Below are 14,970 nucleotides of genomic sequence, written 5' to 3'. Positions count from 1 at the left end.
TTCATCCTGGGTAGTAAAGAAGCAGAACTAACAAAAACACAAAACAGAACAAAACCTTCTGAGTCTTTTTCAATCCACAGCAACTGCCCTAGGGACAGTCTTGTCTATTATGCACTTTTCTCATAGGCTGTTTCTGGTAAACAGTTTGCCTTAAAAATGTCTGTCACTATTATCCCTGCACTTACATTTTGAATGCACAAAATGCCCCACTGAGACAGCCATGTAGTCAATACCAGGCTGTCTGATGGCACTCTGAAAAATATTCCTTGAGGATTGTTGAGTATAGCTATTTCTTGAACTTGCTCCCTGTGGTAGAATACAATTGCCTGAATTTTTCCAAAAGAGAAACCTCTTGTAAAAAAGTCCCCTGTAAAAGTAGCCTGGTGAGCTACTGGAGGACAAAAACCTTTGTATGAGGAGCTGTTCTCTGTAGAAATTCCTTTTATTTTTTTATTTTTTTTTTGAGTGCCCATTTCTTACTCTTTGCCATATGAATTGTCTGAAAATTAAAGTCCAAGCTGCATGCCATTCCTTCCTTAACTGCCAGATAGATTGTATCTTTCCTTACTGTGTTACCTGTACTGACAGAGAGAACCTGAAAAATAATCAAAACCCCCACAAATTCGGGCAGCATGTTTATGGTGGTTGTGTGTAGGACGCTATAGGAATATGAAGAAGTAAGACAATGTCGACTGACTTCATGAAAGTATTACCAGTCTATCTCTGTCATTCTACCATCTTACCCCACCTGCAGGCAAAAATATTTTCACAGTACAGTTCAGTTCCTGACCCACAACTGAAGATAAGTCCTAAAATATTAATGTGACCAATACATATTACAAAATTACAACCCAATTTGAGAAGAGTTCATTAAGGTCCTTACATCTCCCAGCAAGACAAAGGAGGATCTCTGAATTCTCACCTACAACAATTTGTTGTTGTGTGTCATAGATAAACAGTGTTATTGCAAAGGTGTAATACACCTGGAATGCAACTTCAGATTGCATTTGTCAAAGGTAAGAGTTTATTGTGTCCTCTTCCTCTGGTGAGACCTCAGCTGTCCAGACCACACTGAGGAAAATGGAAGGAACCTGGGACCCCACTGGCCCCTGTAAAAGAATTAGTAAGAAGAATACAAAGGAGAAAAAATAATGAGGTTAAAGAAACTTGACCTATGGGAAGGGTCAGAGGAAGGGATTTGTTTAGTCTAGAATTGACAAAAGTGAGGGAGGACATCATGGCAGTTTTCTAATATGTAAACAGTTATAAAGAAGATAAATTAATTGTTCCCCATATCCATTAGACTTAAGACAAGAAATAATCAGATTAATATTAAGTGAAGAGGTTTAAGTTAGACAATAGGAAAAAACACTTTCCAATATAGAAATATTGAAACACTGGAGCAGACAGACTAGAGAGTAGAGGGTTTCATCCATTGGAGATCTCTGAAAGAAGGGAAGATAAACCTCCCACTCAGATTGTCTTGGTAAATGTCATCCTATGTCTGAGTAAAAGGATGGCACAGATAACCCACTGTGGTACTTTGCAGCCCTATAAATCTTTTCTCTTCAACCACCTGTGAAAGACTACGTACAAAAGACCCACAGATGCATAATAAAATTCATGAGGATGGAATTTTGAGACAGCCAGCTAGAACCTTATTCTTTTAATCTACAAACAGCATGGCAGGACACAGGATGTGAACAAAACCTGTTCTTCTGGTTGTCCACCTTGAAAGCCTTCTTAGAAATTACATCCAGCATCTGTAGAAGCCTTGACCACACTCATCTAACTAGGACAAAAAGATTTCCCTGCTGCTTTATCCAGACTTCTGCCTAGAATGAAAACCTACATTTTATGGCTTCCATTTTCTACTGTCTTACCAATACTTTGACTTATTGCCAAAAAAAATATCAAAAATGCCCTGTGTAAAGGAGGAATCTCATGCTCCTCTACTTGCTGCACAGTTAGAAACAACTGAACTTGGAGCCAAGGAAATTGTTTGGTTTTCAAGTCCTGAGGGTCAATAAAGAAAGATATTTTTTTGAGAATTGTGTCTTTCTCTTCCTAGGTCTTCCTTCTCTCTAGTAACCTCAAAAACAGACCTGTTCTTTACTTACCAAAACCTAGAAAACATATTAATATAGAAATTTGATCAAAATCTAGTATTGCTGGTCAAAAAGGAACAAAAAAGTGTTGAAAAGAAACTTGTCACTAGTGCAGATCACTGAATATCCTTCAGCTACCTTCCATGCATCCAGATCCCTGATGACTTGCCTGATTAGAGGAGTTCCTGATATTCTTTGTGAATAGGACTGATTCCAACTCTCTCATTCAAATTTCAGCAATTGTCTTCCTTTCCAGCACTGTCTTTGATACCCACCTGTGTCCATGCTTTCCTGGCTTGCAGTGAGCCTTGGGGATGTCTCAAAAGGCTCTGCAGTCCCACACCGGGCCTATAACAGAGAATGCAGGAATGCTTCATGAGAAAGAATGTAGGGAGGCCACCAAGCTCTGCTTTGTCAGTTCTCACCATCCCTTTGGGGGGAATAAAACATTTAAATTGTTTCTTATTCCATAAAGTTGTCTTTACTCTTCTAATTACAACTGCATTGTTAAGCAATCAAGTATGGGATTTCTAATAAATCCAGCCAACAGCCATTGGCCCGATCTCTTCAAATTTTCCTTCAAGCAAGCTGTAGGTTGCGCAACTCTTCATTCGATCATGATATACACAGGAAGTTTAATGAAATACCTGATTCTCCCCTAAAAAGTAAAATCCATTACCTTTTTTCCAGAGGCAGCATTCAACCACATTCTGTAGCTTTCTGCCCTTGGATGCTACATTTGTTTCATCATTTCAAAATCCTTAATGTGTTGCTGTATTACTGCCACCTCACTGTAGGCAAAAAATTACTCACAGTAACTATATGCCACATTTTCCTTGTTTTTCCTCCTTTCTTTTTTGCCTCAGAACATGCTCCAATACATGAAAATGGGTCTGTCAAGATGAAAAATTTCCTATAGCCCATCCATTCATCTTTAGGATTTGAGATTCCCGTAAACTTTCTCTGTGGAAGTTTCTTCACATTTTATTCTTGTTTTCTTGACTAGCTACCTGTCAGTCTTCTCCACTCTACCACTCTTCTGGATTCTCTGTAGTAGTCTTACTCTCTGTCCGCTGCTCCCTCCTTTCAGCAGCATTCACACTCCACTGTATCAGCAAATATCCTTTCCTCTGGGTTTGACAGAGATCTTCTCATTCAGAATGAGACCTTGATCAGTGGTTGCCGTTTGCTCAGAAATAGGTCACCTTGAACTACAGAAATGATCCTTATGAAGTGAACTCTAAAAATTATTGTCAATTCAAATGATGTATCCACATATTCCACAAATCTCCATTTCCATATTCTTTATATCAAAGGCATCCTCAATGAATTGTCTCACTCCAGAATATCCGGCACAGACAATGCTCAGCAGAACAGCAGATTAAACAGGTCTGTACAGTCTAGATGACTAATAGAAATAGTCCGGGAATTCACCAGAAGACTATGTGTTGTGTTATCATAGAAAAGCTCTGTTCTACCCAAATCTGTCAGAGAGGTTGTAAAAGTTGTCAGAAGTGAAGAAATGTGAATTAAAGATATGGTTGCTTTATCATCCTAGAAATCGGATCCAGAGAAAATAACAGTATAGTAGGCCTTGAATTCTTTGCCACCTACTTGTGTTTCTACACCAGGAGAGACTCCTAATAATTTCAGCAAATGAGTCACAGCAAGAAAACACAAATAGGATTTGCATCCATGTCCATGGGTAGTGGAATCAAGTCATGCATTTGTGCAACAACATCCTACGAGAACTTTTTTGCTGAAATAACCATAAGCCAGAGTGCGATATTCTGCTCAAGAGTTCTTTCTGGCATCTCTTACATATCTAAGGGAAGACTCAGAAGCTGTTTGCCATCTCTGATGCTTACTCACAACAGGATATCAGGCTTTGGGTCTCATGGTTTCTCATTTTAGTACAGAGATTTGAATGAAAACAAGGAATCCAATTCATATTCTGAGAATCTCCTGCTTCAGGATGCTGGTGGCTCTCATAACCTCTTGAGTGGAGGAGCCAACTTCATGAAGATTCCCTACAGTGGATATGGTCATGCTTATAGACAAAAAGCTGGCAAACTTTTTTATTTATTTGTGTTTGTGTGTGTGTGTGTTTTGTGTGTGTGTGCGCGTGTGTGTGCATACATTTCTGGCATGTTATGGTGCTGGTGGAGATCACTGCTCACTTTCTAAAGACACATATGGTGTTTCCTAGGAGTATAAGACCGCTAGAAACAATTCCAGTTTTCCAGCAGCACTCCCCAGTTACCACTCACAGGTAGCAAACAAAATGAGGGTTGCTCTAGATCTTCCTTTCCCTTCAGCTCACTCCTTCTGGTTCCCTTGCTCCTTGATGCCTCTGAGTTCCTGCTCACCACAGGGTATGAACCACTTGTTACAGCAGCAATGCTCATAACCTGGGAGGGTAAATTAGTGAGTTCAGCCACATTTGGGAAGTAATTTCTGCCTCCAGCTGCAAGGAAGCAGCACCAGGTTACCCAGACCCTAATGAGAACAGGGTCTTTTCAAGAGAACTTTCTGAAGAACCTTCTCTTCAGGAGAGCTCTTTGACTTCCCCACGGGAGTCTGAAAACATCTAGCTGGGAGACGAGGGAAAAGCAAGAGCTTTTCTTTCCTTCTCCCTCTGGTTTAAATGTCCTGTTTTTATCAGAGATGAGCGATGTGCAAGTCTGTGCTGGTGGTTGTTAGCAATGAAAGTCATGTAAAGACTTTGGATTTTCAGGTACCAGCCAAGCCCAATTCCTCCAAATGTGGAGCTGTCATACATTTGACTGGTTGATGAGCTGCATTGCCTCAGACAAGCTTGACTAGTGTATGGAGATGATGCCATGGATAGTCCTGATGCAGCGATGTGATGAGCCTAGAACACAGGTTTTGAACTGGCAAGGGAAACATGATGGGTGTCAACTCAAAGTTCAGATCCTGATGGGGGAGTGTCTGCGGAGACATTCCTCTACCCAGGGATGAGCTCGCTGCACATGGCAGAAGGAACATTGCTGTTGCTTTTACCATAGTCACACAGAGTTACAGTTGTCTGTGATAGGTATGTATGGTTCAGAAGTTTAAGAAAAAACAAAGCTGTGAGTGGATTGCACATATAAAATGAATTTGCTGTTTTGAATTCCTTAACAGAGATAGAAAAAAATCCAGTAACTAGTTTCACAAAAGCCTGAGTAAGGCATAGAGAACGGGAACCATAGTTTTTATATGGCAGTTTTGCAAACAGTTGGGTATGTCTTTAAATGAAACCAATAGGAACATTAAGCATTGCCTTTCGGGAATATTAAACATGGAGATTATGAGCTGATCTCCAAGAACATAGCTTGGTGCCGGGTTCTGTTTTCTCATGTTGATTTTTCTATGCATAAATACTCTGTGTGCATGTACGCTGGGCTAGAACAATTTACTCCCATAACACCTCATTTAAAATTGTATTTAGTAGCTTAGACTAGAAGCTGTTTTATATTTCCTTTTTTTTTTTTTTTTTTTTTCTTCTCTTAACATTCAGTTTTAATATGGGGATTGCAGATGTATGGTTACCTGCAGTGTGGGAGGCAGTGTGGAGAGGAAGCTGGAAGGGGAGCACGTAGAGCCTTTTGGGTTCCTCCCTGTAGCAGAGATGACAGCTGGGATTCATGCGCCTAAGCGGTGTCTAAAGCAGGAATGGTCACGGGCAAAGTGCCATGCCACAGTCTATGGCATAAGACATTGAGAAATGAAAAGAAGAAAACCATGTTAAGATCTGCAAGTTACTTAAAATTTAAGGAAAGAAAACTTTGACTGCATTATGCAGAATACTTGTGAAAACAAACTTTACACAAAAGGATTTTTGGAAGTATTCTTGGTAGCCTCAAATGACATATTTCCAGTGTCTTTTGAAAATACGGAATGGAAGATTTATTTAAAGGTGCCTGTAGGGGGAGATGGTTGCCCAGGAGATTGGCAGTAAACATTTCATCTCCAGGTCACCAGCCCAAGCCAGCCCTGCTGACTAGTGGCTAAAAGTCTACTGCATTATTGTAATTAGGAAAGGACATGAATCATCTGAGAGTCTGTGAAGACATGAGAATGTCTGGTTCAATAACATATATAAATTATTTTCTTATAATCCTTTTGGGGATTTCTGAAGTACACACACAAACATCTTTCTGAATGTTTACATGAATGCTAGTCTAGAAAACCTAGTCATTTTAGATTTAAAAATACCCCTAACCTCATTAACTATATCAACTGAACTAAAATCTCCTCTCCTCTCCTCTCCTCTCCTCTCCTCTCCTCTCCTCTCCTCTCCTCTCCTCTCCTCTCCTCTCCTCTCCTCTCCTCTCCTCTCCTCTCCTCTCCTCTCCTCTCCTCTCCTCTCCTCTCCTCTCCTCTCCTCTCCTCTCCTCTCCTCTCCTCTCCTCTCCTCTCCTCTCCTCTCCTCTCCTCTCCTCTCCTCTCCTCTCCTCTCCTTCCTTCCTTCCTTCCTTCCTTCCTTCCTTCCTTCCTTCCTTCCTTCCTTCCTTCCTTCCTTCCCTGTGTTTCTTTCTCTCTCTCTTTCTATTTCTTTCACTCTTTCAGTTTGCTTGTGAAGTATCTTAGAGAAGACCCCAAATTTTATAAGAAGGCTTTATCATCTGCTTTCTTTTAAAGTATAGCAGACCATTGGAATTCTGGAGAAAAATAAATTACAGTTGGGACAATTTTCCTCTAGAAAAACAATAATAAACAAGGCACTAAACAAAATGTTTTGCAGCAGCCACTGTCTGAAGTGTATTTTAGAAAGGCATGATATGCTAAAAAGCAACTTGATCGGATTTGATTCAGGGTGATGTCTTTCTTTAATCCACTGGAGAAGAGAACAAAGCTTAAATGTTTTTATTTAATAACAAACAGACAATAATATCAATAATACTTCCCATTTAACTTATGGCAACCATTAATATGTGCTGTGTGCATACCCAAGAAAAAGAGACATTTTTCCCCATTTGATGGGTTTCATCCTTTGAAGCATGTCTCCACCAAAAAGCAGATTTCAATTTCCTTCAAGGACCACAAAATACCCAGCTCTTTTCCCCTCCCTCACTGTGGTTAGAAGTTTATTTTTCAGTTGTGGTAAGTGCTTTGCACCATATTTATCTGCATGTTGTTTGTTTTAGGAGTGGAGCACAGAACATGCTATTTTCAACATAGTCTTCTACCAGGGGAAAGGCTAACAAGCAAGAGACAGCACAGAAATAGTTTAATGAAATTGTTATGAGCAACCATACTGGTTGAATCAAAGAGTCTGCGAGAGTCTCTAGACCATAGTGGAGGAGCTTCTCCTGCAAGAAATATGTGACTGTAGGCTTGAACACAGGCCCAACCAGCAGTGGGACTGGGCTGCCTTTGGTTTGTAACCCCCAGGCCAGTCATTTCACTTTCCAAATCCTTGTCCACGTAAGGGACGTTTTCTATATAATTCCCACCCCCCACCCCCCCTTGCCTTGTTCACTATGCACTGACATGCATACAGGGCTCTCACAGTCTTTCATATTGCTGCAATGGCAAATTGATATTGACAGCTGGTGAAAGTGTGAAGTCTCATGGAAAGCAGGCAAGCCCTCCCTAAGCCAGGATTTTTGGGGCTAAGAGGGATCTTAGTTCATGTAATTTGGTTGTGCAATGATTCTACCACCAGTGATTTCAGTAACTCAGACATTTCTAAGGGGTTTGCAAACCTGATTAGAGTTTGGCCTTCTATTTTGGAGGGCAACAGAGAGGTGATGGTAGAGGTCATCATTGTGTAATGAAATTAAAAGGTTTGTCATCTTTTTTTTTTTCCCCTATGTGTTCTGAGGCAAAGAGGGAAAAGGACAGTTAAGCCAATATTAAAAGGTTCATTAAATATGTTTGCGTGTGCACAAGTGTGTACACATGCACGTTTTCCACATTACCGACTCAGAGTTGACTATATTTTTTCCCCAAGACCATCTGTGTGAATGGAGAACAAATATTGTAAGGCATCTCTAAGGCGTCTCAGCAATTTGAAGGGGCTGATTTTAATTCATTGTGTATTTTTTTGTCATTAACATCTGTTTAGCACAAACGCTCTGTAAACAGTTGAATGGGATGACCTAGAAGATTTTCTTTGAAAGCAGGAAAAAAGAGACATTGAAACTTCTGATTTTTCCAGGTAAAACTCATGAGGAAAATTACACATTTCTTGTATGCATGTAGAAAGTATGTTTTGTTTGTTTCTTGATTTGTCAGGTTTCATATTTTTGCTTTGAAATTGCTCATTAAGATTCTGGCCTTTATTTTCTACTTGAATTATTGGATATTTTGCAGCTGTGATCATCCTGATGCCAATTTCACTACAGTATCGTTCTTTCATCTTCTGATACTATTATGTTGAAATCAGAATAAAATTTATATGTCCATCAGACTTTTGCAATATTGTTTTTACGTAACATTGCTATATTTTCTGAAGTGATTTTGAGAGGTATTCAAAACATTTTTTTTTGTTGCAAATACATTTTTGTTTATATTTCCAGTAATCCTACTCTGTCTTGTATTCAAAGTCATTTTTCACCCCTACTTTTTGCCCTTGCTTAATCATTTTACCTAAGCAAAGAACAGTTCAATAGACCCTTTGACTTCTGCAGTTGTACATAAATGTCTCTACCTCGTACAGAGCTGTGTTAGGCAAAGTGGTTGAGGGAGGTGGTCCTTCCCCTCTGCTGAGAACTGATGAGACACCTGGAGGGCTCGGTCTGGTTCTGGGCTCCCCAGTACAAGGGAGACATGGATGTGCTGGACTGAGTCCAGCAAAAGCCACCAAGCTGGTCAAGGACTGGAGCACAGGACATCTGGTAGGATGAGAGGCAACAGATTCAAATTGTAAGAAGAAAAGCTCCATTTAGGAGTTGTGTTTTCCTTCCCTTCCCTTCCCTTCCCTTCCCTTCCCTTCCCTTCCCTTCCCTTCCCTTCCCTTCCCTTCCCTTCCCTTCCCTTCCCTTCCCTTCCCTTCCCTTCCCTTCCCTTCCCTTCCCTTCCCTTCCCTTCCCTTCCCTTCCCTTCCCTTCCCTTCCCTTCCCTTCCCTTCCCTTCCCTTCCCTTCCCTTCCCTTCCCTTCCCTTCCCTTCCCTTAGTGCCATCAAACATTGAAACAGGCATCTGGAGAAGTGAAATCTCCACCCTTGTAGTCAAAACTCAATTAGACATGGCCTGAGCAACCCTTCTATCTATTTTATTCTGGTTATTAATATGGAAACATGGACCATGATATAGTTTTGCTCTCTGATTGCTATGGCTCAGCCACTTTGATACTATGAATAATTGTATTCCTTATTGTCTTTACATGCTTCTTCTCTGCGTGTCTGTCTTTCTGTGCATTAACAATTGCATGCTAATAGTAATCAATGTGTTCCTGAACTCTGAGAAAAACTAAACAGATGAATAATTATTACAATGTATATTTTTTGATTTATTGTGGAGATCTGATTTGGTAGCATGCTTTCATAGAAACAAAAGATAAGTAATAAATAAATAAATAAATAAAAGCCTTATAAAAATTAAGTTCTTATAAGGCATCATTTTAATCTGAAATTATTGAAATGTTGATAGTGGGTTGAAAAAGAAAACATATATCAGCAGAAGAAAACAGAACTTACATTATGAAATACAAGTGTGTTCCCTCTGCAAAAGTCAGAAGTCTGTGGTTGATTTCTCTTCCACCAGAAAAAAAGAAGCAAAGCTTAGAAAAGTCAGCTTCCAAATATGCTTTGTCACTTTCAGCCTCGAGTAAGACTTATGAACTTTTTTATCATACCCAAAATCATATTTTCAGTATTTGGAATTGCCTTTTCACATAAAGAAATTATGCATTAAAAATTACCATAATTTCATAGTTAAAAGAAAAAAAAAAAAAAAGGCTTGAGATGTATCTTACCAGTCTGCTGGGGTTTCCAGCAGCTACAAGGGAATATTGCTTGAAACAAAGAATAACGAAGCAGGAAATAATACACAAGGGATAGATGTGCACCACAGAGGTATTTAGCACTTGGAAAAATGTGATGTTTCTTTCACCAATAAGTATAGCATACCATTAAGATAAAGTAATGTCAGAGAAAAAGTGGCCAACAGTATTTTGAATATTATTTATCTAAATCATGCCACATCTCTGACTTGAGATGGAGGCTGAGATTCGAGTATGCAACACGTGCCCCCAGAAGTTAAAATAATATGGCCAAGGAAATGCTCTCTGTTATTGGTTGTATAATAAATTGACATCATAAACTTTTAGGACGTTTGGAAAACTGCCTTTTTTACATCAGTTCCTTTTTTGTGTTTTTGTGTTTGGCACAAGCCTCTTAGAATTGATGACACTGAGGCAAAAATGCTGTGTATATTGGATAACATTTATGTGTGGTGTAATTTCATCCTGGGTTTTCATCAGAAGGTGAATTTGGCCCATTGAAAATGGGATGTTTGTCCATAGCTGGAAAAGCTTTGGATTTCATTAGTTGTTGGCACATGGATAATTTTTGAATAAAATATTCTATTTAACTAAATAAAAAAGCAGAGAGCCTGAACTGCAAATAAAATATATGAATGGAAGGGGTGGGAAACTAAATGGGCATGAACTGACACAGTTGCTCTACTTTTAAAAAGTAATTTTTAACTAATCTGCAATCCAGTTCTTTTGACTGCATTGTTTTTTGCATGTACTTGCATGTACGCGTTGGGACTTTGTATTAGCCTGCACAAAGTGTCAGATCTAAAACTGAAAGAATGGAATTTCAGTGGCTCTCCTAATGTTAACAAAAGCCATATTCCATACGGTCTTTCATCTAAATCCCTGCTTAAGCAGTATTAAGAAGTACTAATGGTTACAACATGACTGAAGCAAAGATGACTTAGATGACTTTTATTTTATTTTATTTGTAATTAAAATTAATCAAATCAAACAGATTTTACAGCCTTTGTAAAATGACTTTTCAAGACAATTCCCAGTGAAAGCCTTGACTGATTTAATATTAAGAAATATATAGAGGTAAGCCAAAAGTTTCTTTACTAAAAAGCTATAGCATATCCTGGTTTAGGGCCACTTCCAAGTTTTTAAAACCTACATTTAAAATAGACATTTTTTTAATACTTAGTTTCATGTCAGAGGGAGTTTAGGAAAGTTTTGTGCTAAAGTGTGATATTTATCATCATTACTGCTAAAACCAAACTTCGTTCTTCACCAGGGAAGGTTGGATCAGCTGAGCTCTGAGGCCCCTTCCAACCTGGGCTTTTCTCAGATTCTGTGATTCTTTCTTTCACTTCGGTTCACGTGAACTTGTACCTCTGCATTTCCTCTTTGGCATCATATTAAAACAAATTCACTGTCAGGATGAAGCTTAACTGAACTGTATGGAACAGTGAATCTTGCATGGTTCCTGTTTACTGTTTTTCGTGTGTGTTTTTTTTTTTTTTTCTTTTCTTTTTCTTTTTTCCCCCGTTTTTTCCTGCTGCTTAGCCCAGGGTACTCATCAGTGTACAAGAAACATTTGGTAGAGTCCACCTCGAGTGTGGGCTGATTTCTAGCAGCCTGCTCCAGGCTCTTGTGCAGCATTCACATGGGAGGCTTGGCAGAAGCCCCGTGCTTCCTTCCCTTTGGGGACATTTAGAGGGAGAGCCACTGCTGACCTGCCCTGAAATGAGCACTCGTCCTCCAGGACAGAGGGATTTACAGAGCAGCAGCCTGTGCCAGACATGACAAGGCTGTCCCATGCTGTGCTGCAGCATTGCATCTAATGGCAATTTGGTTTTCAAATAGTACAGGTTTGGGATAAAATCTAGGCTTTATTTGCACAGAAAACACTAGTTTGGTAAAAGACCGGCTGGGACATAAGCTGAGGCATTGCTGCGCAGGACAATGGTATGTGACAACTAGCAGGGAACCTGTCAGCTACTACAGGCTCTGCGTGAAACAGTGATGCCAAGTAATGCTGAGTCCTGTGGATGTTGACAGGTTAATAAAAGCAAGAGGTCTACAAACCAGCTAGCCCAAAACCTGCAGCTTTAGCTGAAAATGCCTGCGAAATGAATGAGCTCCAGTAGCAATGATGAGGATGTTTGTGTGGTCAACAATTTTTGTACACAATGGTTACTGTGCATACATATGAAATATGTACAGTTATCTATGTAGCTAATTGGCAAAGGCATAACACTATGCTTTTGGAAGTGTTTTGTTTATGGAGAGAGACTGGCTATTAAACTTGGTGATCCTAGCTGCAGGGTGGTTATACCCACTGCTTGATGTTTGGCCAGTATTCTGCTGCCTGTCAAACTGCCTGAATGAAGCAAACTTGAGTAATGAGTCTGATATCAAGTCAAATTTGTAGCAAGGGGGGGGGGGGGGTTCGTGTCTCCAGCTAATGGGAGTGGTAGCCCTGGGAAAAAAAGTCATTTCCATCTCCTAGGAATCCTAACTCAATGCCAATGCCTGCTCTCCAAGACCAGCATTGTCTCAAGCACTGATTCTAATCAGGGACCAACGCAGAGTCTCCCTTGTTCATGCCCAGCTCCATTTATCCAGCAACTCTCTTAAAAGAACTAACAGAGCCAATTGCATGTGCTATTAGCATGAAGTCTTCACCTACACAAAGGCACATGCAGGGTGTGTTTTGGGGGTGGACCTTTTGCCTAAAGGATCCTAGACCCCCCTGTGCAGACACTTAGTGCCACCTACCACAACATTAACAACCTATCCAACTGACAGATGCCCAACAACACCAGGAAAAAATTAAATGGAAACTTCAAATCTAGTAGTGTATATTATGTATATTATATTATTATGAGTTTCAGCACACTGTAAGCTATCTCTTATACCGAAGAGTCCTAGGACAAACTTACCCTTAGATCCATTCAGCAACTTTGCAAGCAGGTAATTTGCTGAAGTCAGTAGAAAGTACGCCAGGGTGAAGGCTGCTTTGGGAACAGATACCTTCCCCTTGTGTGACTGGGCAGAAGCAGCTATTAAGCAGCACTAGGAAAGTGTCAGAGGATGCATACGTGAAGGTGTGCTTGCCCTGTTGTGACATTGTCATTTCTACTACTGGAGAGCTGCAGTATTCTATATCTCCATGCATACTGAGAACAACTACATAAAACATGAAGCAGCACATCATGCTCTGCGTCTTTCCTACAAAAACTGCGAGAAAATTAGTTTGTCCAGCTTTAGTTACTTACTCTGGAACCTGGCCAAGATAATAGGGCTAATCTCATTCTTGCCAAATCTGTGTCACAGGGTATTCATGTGGTCAGCACCTTGGCGGATACATTATACGCAGCCCCTGTTTAGATAACTCTTTTCATACAAATACAGAAGGATCTGGCTTTTACATACAAAGTAATCGTGAACCGGAATGTACTTATTGCATGAGTGAAGCAAAATATTTCTGGAAAATTGTTTTCCTCCTCCCTGCTAATCGGTTACAATTACATGGGATGGCCAGGGTGTAGTGCAGATGGAAACAATCAGGGCTCAGGAAAATATTCAGTTTCCATTAGCAGTTTTTCCCCCCCCAAAGCTTATAGTTTGATTACTCTTATTTTGATGTTCTCCAATCCCTTGCAGCATGAGATTACCTTCTTCCCTGAGAATATCTTGATTACAAGTTTAGGAGCACGGATTTGAATTCAGTCAAACCGTTGACTTCTTCAGAGAGGAAACCCACATCTTGCCCAAGGTGAATCTCCACAGACTCCCACTGTAATCTGGGGACTGGCAGATGATCCTCCAAACATTGATTCACAGCTCCCACTGCAGGCTCCTGCTCTGAATCTGACACCAAAATTAGGTGCATAAGATAAGGCCAAGTCAGCATTTTTCTTTGACTCTTTCCATTGGCTAATGGACCAACTTGAGGGACATTTGCTAGGACAGATAGTTGTTTTCAGAGAAAATACTTAACGTCCAGAGAGGTGGTATAGACATGTACAAATAAAACATGAAAGAAATGTTCTCAGCTGCCACTTTATGCCTGATTGACCCTTGCCTTGAGGCAAGAAACAATTCTGCGGAGTCACTATGAATCTCCCTATTCCCTGTACAAAAAATTATCCCCATCCTTACCCCCATGCAGGAAGTTCCAGCAGAAGACATTCTGGGGGCAAGCTGAGGAAGTGAGATAAAATGCCTAAAGGAATTTCATACACTGGTGATTTTGTAAAGGGTCATTCCAGAAGGGATGCAAGTCGGGGTTACTGGTACTGTACCAAGCTGATCCATATCAGGCCTCAAAAAAATCACATCACTAGCATTGGCACAAGGACATAGTTCCCTGTTATCCTTAATACAATCCAGTATGGAGGAAAAAGTACCAAAGGGAAGGCATGACAGATGTGAGTCACCTCTATTAACTTGCAAAAGTCATGTACATGTGTCAAAACAGCATATTAAAATGGATTAGCCATTCATACAAATAAGAACAGCATGTGCATTTGTTTCAGCTAGGATAAAAATCACAAAGGCAATCAATTCTCATGAAACATATGTGAAAGAGAACTTGGCACAAGGGATGGCTTACCCCAAGTGTTCAGATACACATTTTAAGTTTGCATGGTATTTTTTTTCAGCTTTCAGGTTACTAGTCAGCTCCAGCAGGCCATAAGAAACCACAGCTTGAAGGGAAAAATAATGATTTTGCACTCTCAATTTATTCTATACAGTAATGATTTTTTGTCTCATTTGAACTTTTTTCCATGTGGCTTTAAATCCTATTCATATGACCATGCTAAAACAACATTAAGCTGCACAGTAAATACATTGTAATAAGTACATTTTTCTGGACAATAAATATTTGGACATTTTTCTATGACTGTTTCAACAATAAAC

Source organism: Aythya marila, assembly GCF_965140915.1.
Source record: "Aythya marila genome assembly, chromosome: 3".
NCBI lineage: Eukaryota > Metazoa > Chordata > Aves > Anseriformes > Anatidae > Aythya > Aythya marila.
The sequence above is the reverse complement of the archived record's forward strand: the minus strand, read 5'-3'. Positions refer to the sequence as shown.